Source organism: Bos indicus, chromosome 11 (genome assembly GCF_029378745.1).
Source record: "Bos indicus isolate NIAB-ARS_2022 breed Sahiwal x Tharparkar chromosome 11, NIAB-ARS_B.indTharparkar_mat_pri_1.0, whole genome shotgun sequence".
Taxonomy (NCBI): domain Eukaryota; kingdom Metazoa; phylum Chordata; class Mammalia; order Artiodactyla; family Bovidae; genus Bos; species Bos indicus.
The window spans coordinates 102,864,120-102,877,039 of NC_091770.1; the positions used below are offsets into that span (position 1 = coordinate 102,864,120).

General features: G+C 55.5%; 1 long non-coding RNA gene across 2 annotated transcripts; it reads right to left on the bottom strand.

Moving 5' to 3' along the window:
- Positions 1-13: 13 nt before the first annotated feature.
- Positions 14-12,038, bottom strand: LOC139185877 (uncharacterized). Of its 2 annotated transcripts, none has more exons than XR_011569487.1 (4): positions 11,854-12,038; positions 10,575-10,779; positions 9,583-9,748; positions 14-6,647 (listed from the first exon to the last, which is right to left on the bottom strand). It is a non-coding gene; the product is annotated as an uncharacterized lncRNA (long non-coding RNA). The 2 variants fall into 2 exon arrangements; XR_011569486.1 differs by lacking the exon at positions 14-6,647 and adding an exon at positions 6,657-9,250 and having other exon boundaries at positions 11,854-12,037.
- Positions 12,039-12,920: the final 882 nt, after the last annotated feature.

Below are 12,920 nucleotides of genomic sequence, written 5' to 3' on the forward strand. Positions count from 1 at the left end.
GTCAAAGCTATGGTTTTTCCAGTGGTCATGTATGGATGTCAGAGTTGGACCATAAAGAAGGCTGAGCACTGAAGAGTTGTTGCTTTTGAACTGGGTGCTGGAGAAGACTCTTGAGAGTCCCTTGGACAGCAAGGAGATCAAACCAGTCAATCGTAAAGGAAATCAGTCTTGAATATTCATTAGGAGGACTGATGCTGAAGCTGAAGCTCCAAAACTTTGGCTACCTGATTCTAGGAACTGACTCATTGGAAAAGACCCTGATGCTGGGAAAGATTGAAGGTGGAAGGAAAAGGGGACGACAGAGGATGAGATGGTTGGATGGCATCACCGACTCAATGGAGATGAATTTGAACAAGCTTTGGGAGTTGGTGATGGACAGGGAAGCCTGGTGTGCTGCAGTCCATGGGGTTGCAAAGAGTCAGACACGACTGAGCAACTAACATAAGTTATGGGATATCTATGCAGAGAAATAGCATCAGAGACAAATAACAACTGTGGCTCAGAGAGGTTATAGTGAGACAGGAAGGGAACAGGGCACAACCTTTAAAAGGATGACATAGTTTGAGGACATGACCTAAATTGGTTAGAATCAATTAGGTCCATGATGGTAGACTCAACTCGCACTTGATCTTGAGTCTCAGTATACAGCTCATTATAATATCCCAAGTGGCTTGAATATGACCCTGATCCTGGGAAAGATTGAAGGCGGGAGGAGAAGGGGATGACAGAGGATGAGATGGTTGGATGGCATCACCAACCCAGTGGACATGAGTTTGAGTAAGCTCTGGGAGTTGGTGATGGACAGGGAGGCCTGGCATGCTGCAGTCCATGGGGTTGCAAAGAGTCAGACACGACAGAATGACTGGACTGAGCTGAACTGAGGAGGCGTGACCATAAATGTCAAAAAGTGGGTGGTGACCCAATTTCTGAAAATCTCCACCACTTCCGTAAAACAGCTATAATACTTCTCCCACTCATTCAGTTCAGTTCAGTCGCTCAGGAGTGTCAGACTGCTTCCCCATGGACTGCAGCACGCCATGTCTCCCTGTCCGCCACAAGCTCCCAGAGCTTGCTCAAACTCATGTCCCACTCATTAGCCTGTGTAATCACCCACCCCTATAAAAACTGATGACTCTGCATCCTGCTTCCTCTCGTGCCTCTCCAGATGATGCGCATTCGGTCTATGAAGTGTGTTTCTTCCTTGAATAAACCTTGTTTCACTTTACCATGGCTCGCTGTTGAATTCTTTCCTTCAAGAAGCCAAGAACTGCCACTTGGCTCTCCCAGGTACTGAGATGTGACCTGGTGTGTGACCATCCTCTCTCGCCCCCACTCTCTTCCCTGCAACTATAGGTTTGTCAGGGTCACGATGATGCAGTTTGAGGTTGCAAATGCAGATCCGTGTGGCACCGGGCACAACATCCTTTGTGGGTGCCTTTGCCTGGGTCCCTGGGCTTTCCCTTGAGGGTCACAGGTTCCTGTAGGGCAGGCTTGTTTCCCCAGAGTCTGCAGGGGCCTGGCACAGGCCAGGGAGCTGGTGACTACTGACTTAAAGATTGTGCTTCCATTTTTAGCTGCAAACAACTGGTTCGCTGGGACCTGATCTGGGACCAGTCGACTGGGTTGTCTCACTCAGAGGTTTTCAAAGTTCTCCGGTGTGCCTTCCAGGCATTGGTCTCTGCCTGGTCATTGAGGTGAGCCAGATGCGCAGATGCAGCCCTGGGGCCGTGGCACGCAGGCCAGCATTCCATCAACAGCCAAACCAGCATTCTTTGTTTTCCCTGTTCCCCCTTCCCCCTGCTGCTATAAATCCAGCCCAAAGACAGCCTCAGGGCTGGCCTGGAAGAAGCTGGGTGAAAGGGTGAGGGAAGATAAAAGGTCCTGGACTCTCCTTCTGGTGGGTGACTCTGCAATAGGACTCCGACACCTCTCCCCACTTCCAATGTTCATATTCACCCTTCCAGTGAGTGAATGAATATTCATGGGAAGGACTGATGCTGAAGCTGAAACTCCAATGCTTTGGCCACCTGATGCGAAGAACTGACTCACTGGAAAAGACACTGATGCTGGGAAAGATTGAAGGCAGGAGGAGAAGGGGGCAACAGAGGATGAGAAGGTTGGATGATATCACTGACTCGACAGACATGAGTTTGAGCAAGCTCCGGGAGTTGGTGATGGACAGGAAAGCCTGGCATACTGCAGTTCATGGTGTCACAAAGAGTCGGACACGACTGAGCGACTAAACTGAACTGACCCATCCCCCCTTCAACTGGGTTTATCTACTTCTAGAAACCAGAGGAAATGGCTCGAGACATATAAATTGCTCATATACATCACTGTTCATCTCTGTAGGGGAACCGCAGGGGTGGGCAGGATGGTCTGGTATCACGGCAGTGGGAACATTCAGAGGCACCCACAGTCCTCACCGCTGCTCCGGGGGCTGTGGCCGAATTGGAAGAGCTGGGACTTTCATGTAAAATAGAAACCGTTAGAGGGACTTCCCTGGTGGTCCAGTGGTTAAGACTTTGCCGCTCAGTGCAGACACATGGCTTTGAGCCTTGGTCAAGGGGCTGAGATCCCACATGCTGGAACTGAGACCCCGTGCAGCCAAATAAATAAAATATTTAAAAAAAGATTCCTTGTGCTTTGTGGCCAAAAAGTCAAAACATAAAACAAAAGCAATATTGTAAAAAATTCAATAAAGACTTTAAAACCGGTCCATATTAAAAAAAAAATCTTAAGAAAGCATCAGAGGGCAGCTCTTCGAGGAAGAGCCAGTGTTTCGTGGACCGTGTGTGTGCATGCACACACGTGTGTGTGTGTGTGTGTGTACTGTTTCAGATGTGAAGTGTGCCCCAGGTGGGGCTGGGCTAGGGAGCAGGCCACTGAGGTATTCCAGGTCCTGGGGTTCTGACAGCCCTGCTCGGGTGTCCCCCAGGTGGAGGCCAAGCCGGCCAGGGGGAAGGAGACGCACGGGAGGGCAAGCTTGTGTCTTTGGGTCAGAGGATGCACGCCTGCTCTGCACGCCAAGTCACCTCATTTGTGGGTGACTCTGGGTGACTCCATGGACTGTAGCCCGCCAGGCAGGCAGTCCCTGGGATTCTCCAGGCAGGAATACTGGAGCGGGTTGCCATGCTCTTCTCCAGGGGATCGTCCCGAACCACACTGAACCTGCGTCTCTTATGTCTCTTGCATTGACAGGTAAGTTCTTTACCACTAGTGCCCCCTGGAAGCCCCAAGGGCTGCTTTAACCCCAGGGCTCCTACTCACAGGCCAGGGAGGGATTTAGCGTCTCATTGTCCACTTAGAACAAAGGGGCACCGTGGTGCCCAGCTCAGAGGCTCTTGTACAGATGATGGAGGTCTGCCCTCAAGCTCCAGGCCCACGTGAATGCAGCTAGAGGATCAATGAACCTTTGTCCCGGGGCCTCGTCAGGCAGTGATCTCACCCAGCCAGCTTCTCGGAGCCAGGCAGGCTCTAGGATCACTTCACAGCCTGGCCCCAGCAGCTCTTGGGCAAGCCCTCTTCCCCTGTGGAGGCTGGGGTCCTACTAGGCTGATCAGATCTTCAGCCCTGGCCTCCTGTATGTGATCTTCAGGGCCTGGCAGGAGCGGGGAGGTGTCTGGAGGACCCCGTGTGACAGAGGGGAGGCAGACACTGTGCTGGGGTTCCCAGCTGTCAAAGTGCCCGGTGTGTCTGCATGGCAGGGGCGGCGGGAGCGGGGCTGGACCAGGGCGGCGTCCATCCTCACGCTCCCAGAGTGACTTTGGAGCTGTCCCTTGCCTCCCTGAGCTTTGGTCTCCTTGCAGCCTTGTTTACACACGGGGGTGGTGCCCGCTCCCAGGCTGGACAGAATGAGATCAGCAAGCCGAGCAGGCGGCAGGCCGCAGCAGGCCCAACAACGGGACTTAACAGGTTGAGAACAGAGGAGGGTGCGGCGACCTGCTGCACAGGCTAGAGGGCTTGGATTTGGGAAACCTGGGGTGGAGATGCTGCTGTTGTGCTCACGCAGTCCACCTGAACGCACCTGTAGCTGGGGAACCGGTCCCCGAGAGGCCGACAGCGTCTGCCTGGAACACCTGTGTCCTTCCTCTCAGCCTCGGGGAGCGTCCTGCAAATCAGTGCCAGCCTGCAGTGAGGAGTGTTAATATCCTGGGGATAACCCTCCATCTGTGGGGGACAGAGCCAGTCCCTTTGGGACCTGATTGCTCAACTAGACTGAACTGATGCCCACCACAGGGCTCCCTCCTCCAAACCCCCTACCCCAGTCCACCCCCAGGCTTCCTGGGTTCACTTGCAAGCAAACAACTTGCCCCCAAGTCCCAGTTGCTCTGCCGCAGCTCCACACTTTGAGCAGTGGACAGGTGGGCTTCCTCACCTATAAGAAAGGGACAAAAGGCCCGCATCACCGAGGCCCCCGAGGGGACGCAGGCCGTGAAAATGCAAACCGAGGCAGAGAACCGTGCCAGGTGGCCACAGAGTGGAAACCAAACCCGGCCAAAGAAACACAAGGCCAAGGAAGGAATTTGGGTGATGGGTAGGCCCTGAGAAGTGGAAGAGACAGGAACAAAGATGGAATGGAGGTTCCCAAACAGAAAGATTTCAGAATCAGAGGATCAAAGGGCCCTTTGGAAAATTAGGGGGACCTGAAAGATGTTTGTTGAAATGCTCTTATTGGTTAGAAAAAATGTGTCACAAATATGCAGTTAATTCTAGATTTATTCTTTGCTGGTTCTGGGAATCAGGAGAATGGAGACTTTCCAGCTGTCCTTCCAGCACTGAAACTCCTTCACCTGTGCTGTGCTGACCTCCTGGACCTTCTTCACATAATGCTGCCTATTCCTGGGGGCAGGACTGCAGGAGGTGCCCCTGAGGAGGGACATCATGGACCCTGGGCCCTGCAGGACCACTCTGAGCCTGGCAGGGTCTCTGAACACATTCTAGGCTTTGGACAAGAGATCCACATGTCATTTTTCGAGTAATTCTCCCAATAACCCATCAGGCAGGCCATTTCACAGATGGGAAAACTGAGTCTCAGAGTTTTGTCTGAGGTCACCAGCTAGAACGAGGCTGAGCTGGATCTAGGATCCCTGCCTCCCTGGCTTTGGACCCTGTGCTCTTCACTAGCCACTGTCCCAGGCTGTGGCCTCTTGGAGCTCTGGAGTCCTGGCTTCCCTGGGGGCCGCACCCTCCCAGCCTCAGCCCTTTCTGAACTAGAGGGGTGTGAGGCAAAGCTAATCTCTTTGTCTGGGGCTGGGAATGACGGCTGGGGAATGGCCACCAGCCCTGGGCACTGTGGGCTCTCCCAGTACCTGGACCAGCCTATCCCCACCAGAGGACGAGGTTCCTCTCTTGGCACCGGGACCAATGGCTCAGGGAATGTCAGAGCCCAGGGGTCCCTCCTGTAGCATCTGGATGCAGCTTTAATGTCAGGTGGGCCCTGCGGGGTCTGACAGGCACTGGGTTCAAATCCTGGCTCTGCCACTCCGTAGGGCACAGAGGGGGTGAGTCTCTTTCAACTTCAGTTTCTCCATCAGCTTATGGCACAATTCTACCCTACCTGTGTTGGGGGCCAGAGGTGGGAGGCAGGGAGGGATGGTGAGCCTCCCTTCCTCCTTTCCTTTCCAAACCACCAAACCTGCTGCCCCAAGCTCCCTGGAGTGTGCCCCACCCACCCGTCTCTCTGTGCACTTGGTAGGCAGCATTTCCCTTTCCAAGGGCACTGGGTGGTCAGAGTCTTTCTGGCGGTGTAGATCCAAGGAGTTCACAGACGGATGGGGCCGGAGCCTGGGGGTGGGGCAGGGGTGTGTTGGGGGCGAGGCTTGCTTGGGGGCCTGGGGAGGTGCTGGGACTGGAAGGGGGTCAGGGCAGGGAGCAGAGAATGAGAGAAGGGCAGGGTGGAGCCTAGAACAGGCTGGGGCAGGTGTGGTTGGTGCCCTCCTCCGTCTCCATTCCTAGCTCCTCCCCCTCCTGCCTCCCTAAGGTCTCAGCCCCGAGAGTCTGCACCCCTGAGAGTCTGTACCCCCGGTTTCCTAGACAGGGATCAAAGTTGACACCGCCGACATGGAAAACTGCAGCCGACACCTGAAATCCCTTTACATTAGGAAAAAGAGACTCCGCTTCTGCAGATCCGGGGTAAATAAAAATTTATGCGCGAGGATGTTCCTTTCCACAGGACAATGGAAGTGAAAAATTGGAATGGCGTCAGGTCCCAAAGCAGGGGGCTCCCCAGAAATTCTGATCTGGGCCACGGGGGACAGAAAGGCGAGAGGATTGATGGACCAGTGTCCAGCCCTGGGGGAGTCAGATTCTGGAAGAGCACACGCCCCAGAATTCCTGCTATGGGTGACACTCTCAGGGGACCCCCACCACCCACACAAACAGAAAGGGCTTGAACCAGATACCCAAGGCAGAAGGACTTGGTTTCCTTGATTCTTAATCTCTTTATAATTCTCTATTTCACTGTAATAAACATTTATTGTCCTCTTAATAAAACAGCTTTAGAAATAAAAAGTAGGGCTGCAGCAAAAGCAGTTCCTAAGAGGGAAGCTCCTGTGATAAAGGCCCGCATCAGGAGACAGGAGAAGCCTCAAATAAACACTGCATGTCAAGGAATGAGAAAGGGAAGAACGAACGAAGCCCGAAGTCTGCAGAAGGAAGAAAACAAAGACCAGAGTGAAAAATAAACGAAATGAAAATAAAAACCCAACAGAAAAGATCAGCGAAATGAAGACCTGGTTCTTTAAATTCGTTTAACAAAAGTTAAACAAAATGAACATTAGCTACACCCAAGAAAAAGAGAGGGGGCTCGAATCAATAAATTCAGAAATGACAGAGAATTGGCAACCAACACCACAGAAGACCATGACACTAGAATTCCTTAGTCATGAATCTCGGTCCCACTGTGATCCCAACTGTATTATGCTCTCCAAAAACAAACGGAAAAAGCACTGAATAATGTTACTCCACAGAGGAGTGAGAGAGGAATAACTTTAGAATGGTTTTTAATCTTTTTAGAATCATTAAATATACACATTATAAAACACAGAAACGTCAAGGAGAAGACAGTGATCACGCTCAGTGGTGACCCTGGTGAGCGCTGTGACGCACACCTCTCAACTGCCTCTCTCCTGCTAGCTCTGCCTCTCACATACAGATTCATTCACCTCTGTTTGTGTCTCCTGTTGACATCACATCCGTGTGGTCTTATAGCCGGGATCCTGGATGCAGAGGGTTGGGCCACGTGAGTCTCAGGTAAGACCACCCTAGGATGTCCCTGCCAGCACCCACTTTAGCAGCTACAGGGCATTCACTGGTCCATGCGGACCACGCCTGGTGGATCCCATCCCGTCTCCGCAGACACGAGTGTTTCTGGTCCCCTGCTATTTCAACCAGCGCGTTGATGGAGACTCTCGACAACGCATCCGTGAAAAACTAAGCAAGGGTTCCTGTGGGTGAGGTCCTAGGAGTCGCTCTTCAGGTACACGCCCTTGGGATCCTCCCCACCTGACACCCCCAAGTGCACAGGCACACGTGTGCATGTGGGCACACACACCACGCGAGGGTCCCTGTGGGTGAAGTCCTAGGAGTTGCTCTGCAGGTAAAGGGATGCGCCAGTGGAGCTTTGGGGTCCCACACACGGTTCTCCCAGAGAGGAGTGTCCTTCCACACTGCCCTCCAGGGGATCTGCTGGGCCTCACACTGTCCCCAGGGCGGGTTGTCACCCAGTGTGATGGTGACGCCGCCGTCTCCACGTTTACGCTCTCGTGTCCTTACTGGGGAGGCTGCTCATCTCTGACGCATACTGACCGTGTGTGTCGCCTCTTGTTGGAGTCCCATGTGTTTGTTGTCTCCTTTAAAAACATTGACTTGGCAGAGTTTTCAGGACCACAGAGGTGTTAAGCATTTCCCTGGGACGTGGGGGGCTTCCCTGGTGGCTCAGATGGTAAAGAATCCACCCGAAATGCGGGAGCCCTGGGTTGGATCCCTGGGCTGGGAAGATGCCCCTGGAGGAGGGCATGGCAACTCACTCCACTCTTCTTGCCTGGAGAATCCCGTGGACAGAGGAGCCTGGTGAGCTACAGTCCACGAGGTCACAAAGAGTTGGACATGCCTGAGCGACTAAGCAGATAGCACAGATATGAGGAATGCCGTTCCAGTTTGTGATTTATCTTTCCACTTTCTGCATTTTTGTTTGGTTTGTTTTTGCCACAGGAACGGTCAGCTGTTTTCCTTATGACTTCTAACTCTGGTGTCACACTCAGTACAGGGATCTCTACCCTGAAGTTATGCACAACTTTACTAACAGTGCTTTAATCCATCTGGGATTTCCCTTGCAAATCAAATGTGCTTTTTTTTTTTTTTCAAATAACGACATAAACCAAAAATTAGTCTTTCTTCAAAGATGCAGGAAGACACGAAAAGACATTTACTATATGATTCCATTGATAGGAAATATCTAGAATAGGTAAAGAAACAGATTAGGTGTGGCCAGGGGCTGGAGGAAGGAGGAAAGGAGAGTGAGCGCTTTGGGCACAGGGTTCCCTTTCGGGGGGTGAGATGTTCTCCACCGAGAGAGCAGTGGCGGCCATACAGCATTGTGAAGGTACTTAATGCTCATGAACTGTACGACTCAAAATGATGACGGCTGAAATACTATTATATTTGAATATTCTAAATCATCTAATATAAGAGTGTAGAGAGGAAAAAAAAGAAGCCCCAAGACAAAAAGATGCGAAGAGCTGACTCACTGGAAAAGACCCTGATGCTGGGAAAGATTGAAGGTGGGAGGAGAAGGGGACAACAGAGGATGAGATGCTTGGATGGCATCACCGACTCAGTGAACAAGAGTTTGGGTAAACTCCGGGAGTTGGTGACGGACAGGGAGGCCTGGCCTGCTGCAGTCCACGGGGTCGCAAAGAGTCGGACACGACTGAGCCACTGAACTGAACTGAAGACAAAAAGCCCCATCACGGGGGAGCGGGGAAGAAAAGTCCTGTTTGGGAAGCAGGTGGAAGGTGTGGGCTGGGAGCTGGCCCCGGGGGCGGGTCCCGGGGAGGACCTGAGCGGCCTCCTCGTCTCATTCCGGAGCTGCTAATGGAACCGGTGCTGGTGTCGGCGCCGCTCTGGAGCCGCCAGTAGGGGGAGCGCTCGAGCTGAAGGCGGACGCAGGCTCTGGGGCTGCCTTGACCTTTCTGCCCCTGCACCTGGCTCCTGTCACCTCTGATTCCGGATGGAGCTGACGCTGGAGCTGCAGAGGAGCAGAGACCACCCACACGCCTGCCTTTCCAAAGACAGGACCACATCCCAGAGGTTTCTGGAGAAGCCTCAGCCCCCAAACCCACAACACGACGTTGTCCCCGACGGCAGTCCCCACACATGTGGTCTGAGGCCAGTCTCTGCTCCCCGTCCGACAGCTGCCGTGGGGGCGCCCCCCTGAGTCCAGCGCCCACCCTGACCTCCTCACCCTCTGGCTCTGCCATGGGTGTTCCCCCGAGTCTAGCACGCACCCCGACCTCCTCACCCTCTGGCTCTGCCGTGGGGGCGCCCGCTTGAGTCCAGCGCCCACCCCGCCCTCCTCACCCTCCGGCTCTGCCTCGTCGAGGTCCGCGTGCTCTAGCTGGGCCAGGAGCCGGGCATGTTGAGCTGCACGTAGGCCACCAGCTGCCTGAGGCAGGGGAAGTCAGGGGGCTGACAGAAATCCTCTGAGTACTGGTTCAGCCAGGTGCCCAGGATGGAGGAGACAGCACTGGGGGTGGGCGGGCGGGCAGCAGAGTCAGGGCCTGGCCTTTCCTTCCTCTCGGCCCTTCCCTAGCACCCCCTGGGGGCCAGGCTTCTGGGCTCCCCCTGCCCATCTGGACGCCAAGGCCTGGTCAGCAGTGAGGGGCGGGCAGTCTCAGCTGGAGCAAGCCCTCTGTCCACGGTGACCACCTCTCCCTTCTTGGGGAGCCTGACTCACTCCTGTCCACCCCCCAGCCCCACTCTGGGCCCCCCACCCCACTCTTGGCCCCCCCACCCCCACTCTGACCTCCCCCCCAACCAAAGGGAACTGCAGGAGGGCAGGCAGGGCCGCGGCTGCTCTGTTCATTGCTCCGGCCCGGCTGCGCTGCACACAGCCGGTGCTGCATACGGATTTGCTGAATGAATGAACCCCAACCAGCACCTTACAGACACCTGAGTGGCCTGGGGCTCTCTTCCAGCCCCCAGTGATCCCTGCTCTGGCTAATCCCAGGAGGGGACCCCAAGATAGGATCTTGAGCTTCCTTTACAAATTGGAAAATGCCTCTGCCCAAGGGCTGGAAGCAGAGAGCTTCTTCATGGGGGGTGGGGAGCAGGGAAGAAAATCTTAGTGAAAACCATTCCATCCCTCAGCAGCCCTTTTCACAAGGCTGGGCACGGGGCTGCATGGTCCACACTTATCTGACGGTCCTGACAACCGTATGAGGTCGGGCCTCTTGGTAGCCCAGCTTTCATGTGAACAGACTCAGGCTCAGAGAGGTAAAGTGACATTCCCGAGACACACAGCAGGTAGGTGGGCGGGGAGCCGCTGTGCCAGGGAGGGGTGAGGCGCTCACCTCTTGAACAGCAGCTCCAGGACCTGCTGGGCGGGGGTGAAGGCTCGGTAGGCGCACAGGAAGCTGGTGACATAGGAGAGGTCACTGGCCCGGAAGGCGGGCACCAGGCGCTTCAGCGGCTTCTCCAAGGGGTCTGCTGTGACCACCCTCTCCCTGAGGGGCTCATCCAGGTTCAGGGCGGATCCATTTTTCACACGGGGCTAATCTTCAGACAAAGAGGGACAGTTCGAAAAAACAAGCACTGCAAAAACACTCACGTTTCTGTCCTGAAATTCATTTCCAATAAAGGAATTGGCTTGAAGAATCTTACAAAGACGTGAAAACTGACTCGGCGCCTGGCCAAGCCAGGGGCCGGATGGTGGGAGGGGAGGAAGGGAGGTGCCCGGACTCCTTGGGTTGGGACGATGGCCACTCAAGAGGCAAAGCCCTTGGTGGAACCCTGGATAGATTCCTGGGTGGCTTCTGAACAGGAAGTCTCCCCAGACATCGCACCAGCATTGACTTGGGAGGTGAATATGACCAGCCCACCAGCCTTCTGACTCTTCATCAGCCTGCTCCTGCTCTGACATAAGCCCCTTCTCCCCTTCCCTTCCACGCATGCACATGGTGGGGGCAGGGGACACAGGACTGCCCAGGAGGGATCAGAGTGGTGGCCTGCCCTGGTCCTCCCTGTGTCACCTCTGGGTGCCTCCAGGACAACACCCTGAGGCATCCGGGGTGCAGACGGAGCCAAGGTCTACAGCTTTGAAAAAGGCTTTCAGGACAGGCTTTGCTGAGGCCAGAGCCTCAGACCCTGGGACGCAGCAGAACGTGTTGCTGCCTCCAGCATCTGCAGACAAGTGGGCTGGGCGGGGTGCAGTCTCTAGGATGCAAGAAAAACCTCTGGGCACCTCTGGGACCCCCTGCCATCATTCTGGCATCTCTCCCTTCATCACGCTATAAGCCCAGGCCTGTTGTCAAGAGACTGGAAGCCCCTGCCCCTGTGGCAGAGCTGTCTCACAACCACAATCGCTTTCTTCTTTTTCTCTCGTCCCCTCCGTAGTGTTCACTCCCCTCTGATCCCTAACAGGGCAGTGAGAGAGAGTGTGAGTGTGGTGAGTGTGTGTGTGAATGTGGTGAGAGAGAGTGTGTGTGCGTGCATGCGTGCGTGCTCCAGCATCTGCGTTTGCATGGCGATACCCAGAGGAAAGGACCCCAGATGGGAAGGGCCGGCAGCTCCAGGATCTTAGAGGTTCTCATTCCCAAAGTAAACCCCTCCCCCGGACGGTTGATCCCTGACCTAGGAGGTGGAATCTTCCCAGCTCCTCTGGACTCGGCCCACGTCGTGGCCTCAGGCCAGTTCCTGCCTCTCTGGCCTCAGTTTACCAATTGCCCCATTAGAAGTATTTGGAGGAGATGCTGTTAGCCCAGCTCCTGGCTCCCGGGTGGGTTTGGTGAGGAAGCACTCTGGGCATGCGCAGGCCTCCCACCAACGGCTCGAAGCAGGTGGACCCCGCGCGAGACGCACGCAGGCCGGTGGACGGCGCACGCGCAGACCCCGCCTCACCGCGGGGACGCCCGCCAGTAACTGCCGTCCAAGCGGTGCGCCCAGGGTCCGCATCTCTGCCCCTGGCTCTGAGCCCCCTCATCCAGTTAGGCCTGGGGCCGCCCCCACCCGAGCCAGGCAGGGCCACAGGGCCCTGGCTGTTTGCTGGGAAGGCCTGGGGACCAGAGAGACACGGAAGGTGTCCCCCGTCCTGGTACCCGGATTCCACCCCGCTGTCCCGCCCAGGGCCTGGCCAGGTCCCAGGGAATGGAGCTGGAGACACTGAGTCTGGGCATGGCGGGGTGGGGGGGAGGTCCCCTGCCCCTCCTCCTCTGCACCCTGCCCCTTGTCTGATGGCAGGACACTGGACACAAGTCCAGCACTTTGAGCGCCTTCCTCTTCTTGCTTTAAATCCCAACCCTCTCTCCCGAGGTCGGAGTCGCTGATTGCATCTTCAGTGGAGGAGACTGAGGCTCTGAGAGTCGCCGCAGGAGCTGGCCTGTCACAGGGCCGGGAGTGGCCTTGCTATAGGTTTGAACCCAGGTCATTCTGACCCCCAAATCGGTTCCAGCACAGGAGCCTTGGAGATAGCTCTGAACCAGGTTGGTGGAGAGTCTGTCATTTGGGGGGGGCTGTGGGGAGGGGGTGCTGCAGGCAGGGGACTCTGAGGGGGAGGGCTTGGAAGGGTTCCGGGGGGAGGAAGGCGGTAGGGAGGCTGGGGTGGGGGCGGGGGGTGCTCACAGGGGAGGGAGGGTGGACCAGACCAGACAGGGCTCTGAGTGTGGGGCCGGGGGTCGGAGGTCACCGCGGGTTGTGTGTGG